The sequence below is a fragment of the Arachis ipaensis genome, chromosome B1, assembly GCF_059453495.1.
Source record: "Arachis ipaensis isolate K30076 ecotype BB chromosome B1, ASM5945349v1, whole genome shotgun sequence".
Classification (NCBI taxonomy): domain Eukaryota; kingdom Viridiplantae; phylum Streptophyta; class Magnoliopsida; order Fabales; family Fabaceae; genus Arachis; species Arachis ipaensis.
Genome location: NC_142436.1, coordinates 105,975,494 through 105,989,456, shown reverse-complemented (window position 1 = coordinate 105,989,456; position 13,963 = coordinate 105,975,494). Strand labels below are relative to the sequence as shown.

General features: G+C 41.2%; 1 non-coding gene across 1 annotated transcript; it reads left to right on the top strand.

The window, feature by feature from the left end:
• The first annotated feature begins 11,496 nt into the window (after positions 1 to 11,496).
• On the top strand, positions 11,497 to 11,603 carry LOC148577796 (small nucleolar RNA R71). Its single transcript, XR_015902880.1, has one exon. It is a non-coding gene; the product is annotated as a small nucleolar RNA R71 (small nucleolar RNA).
• Positions 11,604 to 13,963: the final 2,360 nt, after the last annotated feature.

Sequence of the window (13,963 nt, the reverse complement as noted above, 5' to 3'; positions counted from 1 at the left end):
GTTGTTATGGTGGTATTGGGATGAATATTGGTTGTTGTTGTGATGATAAGAAGAGTTATTCCATCTTTGGTTTTGATTGCTCCCTTGTGCATTATCCCACCACCCTTGATTTTGATTACTACCATGAGAGTAGTTGTTTTGGCCATGAGAAGGATAGGGCAGACGGTTGTTGTAATTTACATTGGCTACGACAAGGGCATGCTCCTCTTGAATTTGATGGCATTGATCGGTGTAGTGTGTGGTGCTAGAGCACAAACCACAAATCCTAGGAGGGCCTTCAAGTTGAGCAACTGGGGATGGGGCTTGGATGGCTTGGATAGAGTAGTATTCCTTTTGATCTTTTTGTATTTGCGTGAGGATAGTGGTCATGTCCCCAAGCACTTTGGTTAAGCTTGCTTTGGAAGGGGATGGTTTTACCACACCCTTGAGAGGATTACTTCTCACCCTTACATGTTGTGTAGCCTCGACAACATCATTTATCAATTTCCAAGCTTCTCCCTCCGTCTTGTTTTTTGAAAGGAAACCACCACTAGAAGCGGTGAGCAATCTTCTATCTTCCACACAAAGACCTCCGGTGAAGTAACTAATGAGCAAGTGAGTGTTCAATCCATGATGGGGACAAGATTCCAATAGCCTCTTGAACCGAGTCTAATACTCATACAAACTCTCTTGGTCCCTTTGCATTATACCCGAGATCTCCTTCCGGACGTAATCAGTCTTCTCCGGTGGGAAGAATTTATCTAGAAACTCACTTCTCAAGAAATTCCAATTGGTCACAATCTCATCCGGCAGCGAATAAAACCATGTCTTTGCTTGTCCTTCAAGAGAGAAGGGAAAGGCAAAAACCATAATAGCTAACTCATCGACTCCACGCCTTCGAGCCGTAGAACAAGCAACTTGAAAATCTCTTAGATGTCGGATGGGGTCTTGACCCGGCAACCCATGATATTTAGGAAGTAGATGTATCAAGCTACTCTTCAACTCAAAGTTTGGATCGAGGTTAGGATACTGTTCCGAGGGTTACCTGAAACAGTAGGTCGATCTCGGATGAGATCTTCTGTTCTGGTCGGAAATGACGTGTCCGGCTGGTGGATGGCGGCCGGAGCTGTTGTGTCCGATTTGTTGGGCTAGCTATGCTGCTGATCCTTCGTCACCGGAGGGTGGTGGTACCTGCAAGGGACTCCGATGCTTAAGTTAGCAAGGGTATTAAGCAGGTTTTTAGTAGAATCAGAGTATGAGTTATACTGGGGTGCTCCAGTGTATTTATAATAGTAGGGGATGACTATTCTGGGGATAAGATAGTTATCTTATCTTATCTTATCTTTGAGTGAAGTCATCTTTATCTTCAAGAGAACCGCCCTTATCTCTATAGGCTTGGGCTGCCTTTGGTTTTGGGTCGTGTTCCTCTGTCTGGGCCCTTATTGGGCTTTTCCTGGCAATTTGGCCAACCTCTTTGAGAAGAGGTCGGATAATCCTGACCTGAAGAGGTCGGTTGACTTGTCGTCAAACATCCCGGGTTGAATAGCTCGACCCAAGGTATAAACAGTGCCCCTGCTCGAGTGTGGTCTTCCTTTTGAGGTCGAGTTTTTAGGACTTCGATCCTTTTCTGGTGAAGCCGAACTCGAGCATTTTGTCGCCTTTTTCTTTTGTAGAGTTTCCCTTTGAATGCGGAACGTTTTTCTTCAAATTTTTATCCTTTTGAAAATGCGTGTCTCCTTGCTTTAGGAATGTGCGAGGGTTTAATAACCTCATTAATTCTTTTAATGCTCCGTTTCTTTTGCCTCCCATGTTCATTTTGAACATTTCACAAAAAACGGTTTTCTCTTTTTTTTCTTTCTTGCTGTAACTTCTCCTTTTCTTTCTGCCCTTCTGTTCTGCCTGAAGCTTGCGTTTTCGCGTTTCTTTCTGTGACGCCATTTAGTGGTTGTGCTTTCCTTGATCGAGGGCAATCCCGGATTTTGTCCTTTCCGCTTCTTCAGCGCTTTTCTTCTCTTTCAGGTTGGTTCCTCTTTTCTTTGACTTCTTTTGTCGTTCTTCATTTATACTTGCATTGTTCTACTCTTGGTATAGTTTTGATCTGGCTTAACTTTGTGTTAGAAAGCTTGAACCTTTTCGTATTCTTATGCCTATGGGTCACTGTGATGTATTTTTTTTGGCTTTCTTTCGCCCTTATGTATACTCTTGGCATTTTTTCTGATGATTGAGGCTTTTTAGGGCTTTGCATGTTGTTGCCTGTTTCTGCATTTTCTGGTTTTGTAGCGTTTTGAGACAATGGCTTGTTTTATTCTAAAGAAAGGTTGCGTCTTTGATGATTTCCGCTTGACATGTTTTTGTTACTTGGTAGTTCCTTTTGCTAATAGACTGAAACTGTAGTTTGAGGGGCGGCTATTGATGACTTATTTGGTTTATAATTTTCTTCTCGGAGTGTTGATTGAAAGAAGGTTTTTCTTGATGATTTCCTTAAGTCCTTGCTCTGTTATTGCCTCCAAAGGATGCCCCTGGACCAATAGGTTGTGTCTTGGGTTTTCCTTTTGTCATGTGTGCCCTAGATCAAGTTATATCTATTTTGTCTGAGTTGTTTTCTTTGTTGTGGCTGAGCTATTTATTTAGTAATTCCTCTCTCTTTTCTTTGCTGTAGGATTAGTTGACCATGTCTTCTCGCAAAAATATTATCGAGACTTCCTCCAAAGTCCCCCAGGGCATGTCTAATTGGCTGGACTCCCTTGTCTTGATGTGCGTCTCTGTAGTTAATTCTAAATTCTGTGTAGAGCATAGAAAACATCACAAACTCTATAAGAATAGAGATCAGGAAAAGAACTATGAATTGGTAGCGCCTGATTCTGAGGAGAGGGTTTGCTTCCCTGCTCTGACCCAGGGGGAACGCCCTTTCTTTTATGCTTATGACTATTTTTTCAGCCAGTTGAATATTACTTTTCCTTTCACTTCCTTTGAGATCGATTTGTTGTGGTCGTGTAACGTAGCTCCATCCCAGCTCCATCCGAACTCGTGGGATTTTATCAGGATCCTTCAGCTGCTTTGCCAAGAGTTGGACGTCACACCTTCTCAGACTCTCTTTCTTTACCTTTTTGTTTTAACTAAGCCTGGGATTTCTTCAAAGAAGAAAGAATCTTGGATTTCCTTTAGATCTGCCCAAGGACATAAAGGTTTTGCTATGTATGACGAGTCCTTTAGGGACTTCAAGAACTACTTTTTTAAGGTCCGAGCTGTTGAGGGAGCTCGACCGTTTTTCCTAGAAGCGAATGATGAATCTGCCTTCCCCTTGTGTTGGCAACAGAGTATGGTGGTGTCTCGATACACGTGGAAGATGCTTGACAAAGTCAAACAGGCCTTTGTAAATATTTTGGAGGATATTTGGGGGGAACCTCCTCATCTTGACACCAAGAAATTTTTGGGAGACCCATCCCTTGTCCGAACTGCGTTGGGTATTAATTAATATGTTTTGCTTTGTTTTTACTTTGCTTCTTTCTTTTAGCAGCTTGTAACCTACTTCTATGGTTGATTTTGTTTTTCAGAGATGGCCAAGAATAATGACTCTATGAAAGCCTTTAAAAAGGTGAGGAAGGCTACTGCAGCCGAAAACATCTTGGCCAAAGTGGCTGGGGAAGGGTCTTCTCGTGTTCCTCCCAAACAGCCTCTACCGAGCTCTCCTGGCCCGAGAAGGATGATCCCTACCCCTCGGGTCCATATGCTTGATCCTCTCCAGGCTTCTGCTGCTGTCTCCTCTCCTACGGCCGTTCCCTCTTTAAAAAGTCCTCGAACTATTGAGCCCTCTAATTTAGATGCTATTGATTTCAATGCTGTTGGGTTTGTTGACCAGTAGATTGCTCCTTATGGTGTCATTCCTACTGACGATGTCTCTCTTCTTCGTCATTTGGATTTTATTACCCGGAGTAGCATCAAGATGGCACATATGGGGGCAGCTCTGTATCGAACCGCCCAAGATCTTCCTATTCATGCAACGAAGGCCTTTATGGAGGAGGCCAAATCAGAGTTTGACCGGATTAAGGGTTTGAAGGAGGAGCTCAAGGTGAAAGTGACCAGGTTGGAGAAAAAGTTGGAGGGTGAGAAAACTAGAGCTGTTGCTTTGGCGGCCTCTGCAAAGTTGGCTGAGGATACGGCATTGAAGCATAAGGAGAGCTATGTCACCACTTATAGGGAGATGATGGATCTCAGGGAGAGTTTGGAGTCTGTCCGAGCTGATTATGCCGAACTTCAAGGTCATCTTGTAGGCAGTGTTACTGCTGCTTATGAGAATTTGAAGGAGCAGGTTCAAGTTCTTGCGCCCGAGCTTGACCTTACTCTCTTCAGCTTGGACAACATTGTGAAGGACGGTAAAATTGTCCCTGATGATCCTGATGATGATGACGATGTCGAGCCCTGATAAACCGCTATTTCATGGTTTATCTTGTGCTCAATTGAGTGGTTTTTATCAACTCTTTACCAACTTATTCATACTATTTGCATGGTTTTACATTTGCCTTCCTAATTATGTGCTTTGATTGAAAACATGCTCCTTTGATCTTATATTTGCTCATTATTAATCCTCCCTTATTACCATTAGATACCTTGATATGTGTGTTAAGTGATTTCAGAGATTACAGGGCAAGAATGGCTCAGAGAATGAAAAGGAAGCATGCAAAAGTGGAAGGAATACAAGAAGTTGGAGAAATTGCTAAGCTGTCCAGCCTGACCTCTTCGCACTCAAATGGCAATAATTTTTGCTTCAGAGGTCCAAACGACGCGATTCCAGTTGCGTTGGAAAGATAACGTCTGGGGCTTCGATTTGATATATAATATGCTATAGTTGATGCACGGAAACCTTGTCTCATAACAAATTTCCTTCGGCAAGTGTACCGAATTTGTCGTCAAGTAAAAACTCACAATAGAGTGAGGTCGAATCCCACAGGGACTGATTGATCAAGAAACTTTAATTAGAGGAATGTTCTAGTTGAGCGAATCAGAATTTGGGTTGAGATTTGCAGAAAATTAAATGGCAGAAAAGTAAATAACAGAAAAGTAAATGCTAGAAATAAAGAGCTGAATGTAGATGACGGAAAGTAAATTGCAGAATCTTAAATGGGAATGGGGTAATTGCTCATAAAAGTAAATGACAAAAATTAAAGAGAATGGGTAAGATCAGAAATGGGGAGTTCATTGGGCTCAGGAGATGTTGCATTCTCCGGATCAATTTCATTTTTATCTTTTCCTCAATCAATGCACTCATTGATCTCCTTGGCAATCTTAAGTGATCGAATTACAATTCCTTGTAATTCAATCTCTCAAGTCTTGATCAATAGCCAATTCCTTGGTCAATTACTCATGAGAAGAGATGAAGTATGGTCACTGATTATACCACATGCATTTCCCAAATCAAGTGTTGAGAGGATTATAGTCACATTTCCCACATGCATTTCTAGCATGATCTCTTCATTCCTCTTTCAAGGTTCAGAAGAGATCCAAGTTTGAATAGCCTCTTTTCCAAGATAACTACCCAATTGGATGAAGATCGAAAGCTTTCAAGTAAAATCAAGAGAAAAGATAGAAGAAGAATAATGAAAACTAGTATTGATCCATCAAATTACAACAGAGCTCCCTAACCCAATGAAAGGGGTTTAGTTGTTCATAGCTCTGGAAAATGAAAACAAAGATGGAGAATACATGATGAAACTAGAGGTGCAGAGAAAGTAAAATACAGAGAGTAGTTCTATGCCAAGAGGCTCCCTATAATTTCCAACTCCCTAATTTAATTCAAAGCTACTCCTATATATACTACTCTTCTTTTCTTCTAGTTGGCTCTTCAAGTCTTGGGTATGGGCCTTTGGATCTTGAGTTTGAAGCAGTTCTTTTCTTCATTGAGCTTGGCTTTACTTGCAGAGAGAAAGTTTGAAGTGGGCAGAGACTTTAGCTCAGGACGTTAGTGGTGTTAACGTTCAGTGAAAATATGGGTTCGAGAACGTTAGTGACAATCACCTTTTTCACTAACGTTCCTCACCAAAGTAAGGGCCACGTTAACTTCAACGTTAGTGGCACAAACGTTGCCACTAACGTTGCCTCTTTGTCCTTCGCACACGTTATTGGGACTTGCCTTTCCCAATAACGTTGAGAAGTCTCCCCCTTCCCTACGTTAGAGTCCACGTTAACTTAGTTAACGTGGCTCTTTTAACGTAGGCTTGCCAACCTTCGAGAACGTTAGTGACACTTACCATTGTCACTAACGTTCCAATGTGCCCCTATTTCTCACGTTAGAGTCCACGTTAACTAGGTTAACGTGGCTTCTAACGTGGCCATGCTAGCCATCTCCAACGTTAGTGACAAAGTTGAGTGTCACTAACGTTGCCTCATCATTCCCTTATCCACGTTAGCTTCCATGTTAACTAAGTTAATGTGGGAGTTAACGTGGCTCATAGTGGCTTGTGTAGGCTCATTCCAACGTTAGTGACAATGTTGGGTGTCACTAATGTTGGCGATCACCTCCCTTCTTCACGTTAACTTCCACGTTAACTAGGTTAACGTGGGAGTTAACGTGGCTTATTGGGGCTTGTGTGGGTTCCTTCCAACGTTAGTGACAATGTTTGGTGTCACTAACGTTGTCGACCACCTTGTTTCTTCATGTTAGCTTCCACGTTAACTAGGTTAACGTGGGAGTTAAGGTGGCTTTTTGTGACTTGGCCAACGTTAGTGATAAAGTTGAATGTCACTAACGTTGGCTTCCCCTTTAATTCTTAACGTTAGAGGCCACGTTAACAAAGTTAACGTGGCAACTAACGTGGCCACTTATGAGCTTGGTCCAACGTTAGTGATAATGTTAAGTGTCACTAACGTTGGCTCCATTTCCTTTCTTCCACGTTAGAGTTCACGTTAACTTAGTTAACGTGACTCTTAACGTGGGCAATGATGGCTTCGAGAGCGTTATTGGCAATTACTTTTCTCATTAACTTTGCAAGTTACTCCCATTCTAATATGGTTCTTATCTGCTTCCTTTGTCCTGAAATCAAGCAATAAAGTGCATCAAAGTTCTAGTCCAAGTCATGGGAAATGCAACATCCAATTTGTCATTAAATTCATGCAAAGTCCTCATGAAATCATGTAAAGTGCACAATGTATGCTTGAATCAAGATGTAAGTGAATATCTACCCAAAACATGCTTATTTCCTAAGGAAATGCATGAAACTACCCTAAAAACAGTAAAGAAAAGGTCAGTGAAACTGGCCAAAATGCCCTGGCATCACAACACCAAACTTAAAGCTTGCTTGTCCCTAAGCAAGTATTGGAACAAAAGAATGATGAATGGAATGCCAAGAGAAATGAGTCATTCTTGTGGAAGTCATGTCCCTGGTTTTATGGTGGTTTCATGCATAGCAACTTAGGTTCATTCCTGGCTTTCAGACCTTTATCATGTCCTAGAATACTCACTGTGATTGTATCCCATGAGACTTTTATTCATTGATCCTTTTGTTGTCATTTCAAGGCTTATTTTTATTCTTAGGCTAAGTGCTCTGTAAGGGGGCAACTCTTTAAAATAAGCTTTCAGCCAACACTCCCGAACCAGTTGGTTCAAGGTGCTAAGTGTTGAAGCACCCCTAAGGACTTACTTGCTCAAGTCTCTCCCCCATACATACACACCACAGGCATATAGTTTATTTATTTTCTTTTCTTGAGACCTTGGTGTCCAGCACCTCTTTGGGTTACTAAATGCTCTGTAGTGAGGGTTACTCTTGATAGTGGACTTTCAGCTGATAATTCCGAGTTAGTTAACCCAAGTTACTAAGTGATAAGGCACCCCTAAGAGCTTATTCATCCAAGTAGATCCCTCACATAGGAGCACCACAGACACATGCCTCAAGATTAAAACCATTGGTGCCTAGCCTTATTACTTACTCTTTTTCTTTTATTTTCCAACCTTTATTGTTCTTTCCCTTTTTCTTATTAGGATCTTCTTATTTAGCTAGTCTCATGAGGTGTATTCAAAGCATATGATTCAGGTCAGATAGTTGTCTTCCCACCTTTTAGTTGAACCAACTTAGCTAACTTATGACTATACCATAAACTCATGAACTTACTCCATAGTATGAACTCCTCTCTGGTCCTTTGAAACACTTATTCTCTTTTTCATTTGATTCAAAGGGACAAGCATACAGGTAAGCAAAGTAAGGATGCAGTGACATAAAGAACAGCAAGCATAGACCTTTTCAACATAAAAAACTTAAAAGACAGAATTTAAAAAGGTTCAAACTATTATGGAAGCATGTTCTATTTCATACTCCACCACCTTTTACTCTTGTGGATGCCCATGCTTTCCTCCTTATTCAATTTTCTCCCGAATCTGTGGGCACTCGTCTTCATTGATTTGGAAGGTAAATTCGGGCAGTATCTTTTTGAGCTTTATCTGCTCAAACTCTTGTTCATGGAAGGCAGTTTTGAACCTCTTCTCATCAAAAGGAACGCTCACCATTGGTTCCTTCCTCTTTTGCCTCTTGGAGCTTGATGCTGCCATGAATTTGAGTTGCTGTGTGAGGAGATTGGATGGTACGGATAGATGAAGAATTAGGTTGGTTAGGACGAGGTGTGAAGTATGAGAGGTAGCACTTTGGGTGTGAGGGGGAGTTCGGACTAGGATTCACTTATATAGGGAGGTGAGGAAGAGATGAAAGGTGTGGATTGATGGGGTTGGTGTATGATGAACGGATGGGGTTTTGTATGGAATAAGCACGAGGATTACCAACTTTATGATGGAGTTGGTTCAGTTTCCAAATTTGTTCTTCTTCCAATGTTGCATGGCAACCATTCCCAATGCATTCCCCCTTGAGGCACGTGTGTAGTACCCTCTTCATGAAGTGGCCGAGCCTTTCTCATTTAATTATCCAATCAATCTCCTTCAATGCTCCTCTCCTTTTCCCTATAAAGATCAAATAAGAAAAATAAGAATTAATATCATAAAAAAAGTTCAATTTAAATTTTACAGCTAGAATAATAAAGGGAAGAAAAGATTAGATTGTTTATTCATGAACTCCAACTAACTAACTAACTGTGTATCCTTATATGCACATTGGTGGCACCATGGGGTGACACCAAACTTAGTTTGGAGCACTGTGATGAACAGTTCTGTTCAAAGTTCCAAGACTAGCATGCTCTCAGTTGCATTCAAGCTTTCTTGGCACGCTTTGAACACCAAACTTGTTCTTCACTATATACTGCAATATAAGGATTTCACCAAGTGTTTGTCAAGTTTGAGTTAGAGTCCATGAATATTAACTTATTAACTATTTTCTAAAAGTATATAAAACATGGGTTGCCTCTCATGAAGTGCTTCTTTATCGTCACTAGCTTGACATTTCTCCCTCATCAGGGTGGTTGGTAATGCTTAAAGTCCTCCCCTCTTGCTTTGGACTTATATCCATTGGTTGTATCAATGATCTCTACATGTTCCAAGGAGAGAACTCTGTTGATGGTGAAGACCTTAGGTAACTGAGATGGTACAGTGGGGAGATTAGGGGGATATCTGGGAAGTAAGCTGAGATCACTTTGTCCCCTGGAGAGAAGTCTTCCGTAGGGATCTTCTTGTTCCTCCACCCCCTTGGTACCTTCTTCTTTGTCACTTTTGATGTTGCCTTGCTCTTGGTGACTTCTTCTTCTAAGGAAATTTTGTTGTTATCTTCACATGTCTCTAGTGGTTTAGGTTCCTCTAGCTTTTCCTTGAGTTGTGACAACTGCTTATTTCCTTGTTCATCAACCAAGGGTTTTCCCAGATGGGCTGGTTGTGCTTCAATGCTTGCTTCCTCTGTCAGCATCTCATTATGATCTTTGCCTGGTTCTTTGTTTTCTTGGTCTGCTTCTTGTGAGAGTTTGAAGACATTAAAGCTGAGTCGTTCATCATGGATCCTCAATATTAGCTCCCCTCGCTCCACATCTATGAGTGCTCTGGCTGTAGCTAGGAATGGTCTTCCCAATATGATTGGGTGAGTGTGACTCTCTTCCATGTCCAAGATGACAAAGTCTGTGGGAAGAAAGTACTTCCCAACCTTTACCAATACATTTTCCACCACTCCTATTGCTTGTTTTTGAGTTTTGTCTGCCAGCCTTATGACTACATCTGTGGGCATTATCTCATTGATCTTTAGCCTCTTCACCAGGGATAAGGGCATTAAGTTGATGTTGGCTCCCAAATCGCAGAGTGCTTTATCAAAAATTGTTTCTCCTATGGCACAGGGGACATGAAAACTCTCCGGATCTTTTCTTTTTGTAGGCAACTGTGGTTGAATAAGGGCACTGCACTCCTTATTCATCACTATAGTTTGGCCTCCCTTGAGTGAGCTTTTCCTGGGAAGTAGCTCCTTCATATACTTGATGTATGCAGGAATTTATTGAATAGTCTTGATGAATGGTATGTTGACATGCAGAGATGCAAACAAATCTAGAAACCTTGAGTATATTCTCTTCTCCACAGCACCATTGAGCAGTTGGGGAAAAGGTGCATAGAGTCTCAGCAGCTCTTGTTGTGAGATTTTTGGTTCTTGATGATCTTTTTCCTTCTTCTCTACCGAGGTATCTTCAGGTTGTTCTGACAGCTTGCTTGGCTTGTCCTCAGTCTCCTTATCACTTATAGTGACCATCTTGCAATCTTCCCATCTTACTTTCTTTGTTTCACCTCTCGGATTCTTCTCTGTGTCACTTGGAAATCCATCTGTGGGTTTGGGAATTTGCTCAGAGAGATACCCCACTTGAAATTCCAACCTCTTGATTGTGTCTCCCTGGTTCTTGAAACTGGCTCGCACTTCCTCCTTGAACACCTTGTTATCTTGAATCTCCTTGCCTATGCCTTCAAGTAGATTCTCAATCCTTGAGAGTCTGTCATCAAATGATTGTAGATTGTGATTAGAGGTGGAAGGATGAGGTAAGTTATTTTGGTTTTGATGTGGATGTGGAGAGGTGTTGTTATGGGAGTGTTGATATGGCCTAGATGTGAAATGTTGGTGAGCTGCATTGTTGGGATTTGGGCGTCTTTGATCAAGGCTTTGGTCTTGTTGATTTCCCCACCCAAAGTTTGGGTGATTCCTCTATCCAGGGTTGTAGGTCTTGGAGTATGGGTCATGGTTTTGCCTAGGTGAATTTCCAATATAGTTGACTTACTCCTAACTTCCCTCTGCTTCTTCATTCCGTCCTTCTTGGGTTGTTGATGAAGTGGAGATTGCTGCTACTTGGTTCTTCTCCATCTTCTTGGTGAGGTCAGCCAGCTGCTGGGTAATGAGCTTGTTTTGGGCAAGCAGAGCATCTACATTGTTTAGCTCCATTACTCCTCTCGTGTTCCCTCTTTCGGAAGCATAGAAGTAGTCATTCTCTGCTATAGTTTCAATGACATCTATGGCTTCCTCAATGGTCTTCTTCTTGTTCAAAGATCTTCCGGATGAATGGTCTACTGCCTTCTTTGATTCATATGACAGGCCTTCATAGAAGATGTGCAGCTGCACCCATTCGTTGAACATATCTGGTGGGCACCTCCTTGTTAGGTCCTTAAACCTCTCCCATGCTTCATACAGAGTCTCACCATCTTGTTGCCTGAAAGTTTGGACCTCAGCTCTCAGCCTATTGATTCGTTGAGGAGGGTAAAATCTTGCTAAGAATTTGTTCACCACATCTTCCCAAGTTGTCAAGCTTTCCTTTGGGAAAGACTCCAGCCACTTGGCTGCTTTATCCTTGAGTGAGAATGGAAATAAGAGCAGTCTATATGCGTCAGGATGAACACCATTAAACTTCACTATGTCACAAATTCTCAAGAAGGTGGTTAGATTTTGATTGGGGTCTTCTTGGACACTTCCTCTGAACGAATAGTTGTTCTGAACAAGGGTGATGAGCTGTGGTTTTAGTTCAAAATTGTTGGCATGGATGGTTGGCTTTTGAATGCTACTTCCACAATTTCCTGGGTTTGGATTGATGTAAGAGCCTAAAACTCTTCTATCCTCCCCAGCATGATTTGCTCGTCCTCCTCCGCCATGGTTGTAAGCTTCTTCTTCACGATGGTTTTCCATGTTTTCTTCCATGTTTAGTTCAAAGTATTCCTCAAAGTGTCCCTCCTCTTCTTCAGCACCAACTACACGTTTTTCTCTTGCCTCCCTCCTTAGTCTAAGGAAGGTTATCTCAGGTTCAGAATCAAAGGAAGTTGAAGCCCCGCTTCTTCTCCTTGTCATACAACAAACAAGTACATACAAGGAAAATAGATGTAGAAAGTATTTCTGTCAGAATTACTGTTAATGTGAGTGATGCAATATATTAAACAGTTAGTGGGTTAGTGAAATGAATTGTAAATAACAAAGAAAAAGTAGGGGGAAGGGAAGAAATTAACTAAAATAGAAAGTAAATTACTCAAACAGAAAATTAAATCAAACAAAACAAAAATTCTCAATCTAGTTATCTTCCAATTTAATCATTGTTGATGCACAATCAATCTCCGGCAACGGCGCCATAAACTTGATGCACGGAAAACTTGTCTCATAACAAATTTTCTTCGACAAGTGTACCGAATTTGTCGTCAAGTAAAAACTCACAATAGAATGAGCTCGAATCCCACAGGGATTGATTGATCAAGCAACTTTAATTAGAGGAATGTTCTAGTTGAGCGAATCAGAATTTGTGTTGAGATTTGCAGAAAATTAAATGGCGGAAAAGTAAATAACAGAAAAGTAAATGCTAGAAATAAAGAGCTGAATGTAGATGACGGAAAGTAAATTGCAGAATCTTAAATGGGAATGGGGTAATTGCTCATAAAAGTAAATGACAGAAATTAAAGAGAATGGGTAAGATCAGAAATGGGGAGTTCATTGGGCTCAGGAGATGTTGCATTCTCCGGATCAATTTCATTTTCATCTCTTCCACAATCAATGCACTCATTGATCTCCTTGGCAATCTTAAGTGATCGAATTACAATTCCTTGTAATTCAATCTCTCAAATCTTGATCAATAGCCAATTCCTTGGTCAATTGCTCATGAGAAGAGATGAAGTATGGTCACTGATTATACCACATGCATTTCCCAAATCAAGTGTTGAGAGGATTATAGTCACATATCCATCCAAACCCAATTTGGTCCAGCATGATCTCTTCATTCCTCTTTCAAGGTTCAGAAGAGATCCAAGTTTGAATAGCTTCTTTTCCAAGATAACTACCCAATTGGATGAAGATCGAAAGCTTTCAAGTAAAATCAAGAGAAAAGGTAGAAGAAGAATAATGAAAACTAGTATTTATCCATCAAATTACAACAGAGCTCCCTAACCCAATGAAAGGGGTTTAGTTGTTCATAGCTCTGGAAAATGAAAACAAAGATGGAGAATACATGATGAAACTAGAGGTGCAAAGAAAGTAAAATACAGAGAGTAGTTCTATGCCAAGAGGATCCCTATAATTTCCAACTCCCCAATTTAATTCAAAGCTACTCCTATATATACTACTCTTTTGTTCTTCTAGTTGGCTCTTCAAGCCTTGGGTATGGGCCTTTGGATCTTGAGTTTGAAGCAGTTCTCTTCTTCATTGGGCTTGGCTTTACTTGCAGAGAGAAAGTTTGACGTGGGCAGAGACTTTAGCTCAGGACGTTAGTGGTGTTAACGTTCAGTGAAAATATGGGTTCGAGAACGTTAGTGACAATCACCTTTTTCACTAACATTCCTCACCAAAGTAAGGGCTACGTTAACTTCAACGTTAGTGGCACAAACGTTGCCACTAACATTGCCTCTTTGTCCTTCGCACACGTTATTGGGACTTGCCTTTCCCAATAACGTTGAGAAGTCTCCCCCTTTCCTACGTTAGGGTCCACGTTAACTTAGTTAACGTGGCTCTTTTAACGTAGGCTTGCCAACCTTCGAGAACGTTAGTGACACTTACCATTGTCACTAACGTTCCAATGTGCCCTTATTTCTCACGTTAGAGTCCACGTTAACTAGGTTAACATGGCTTCT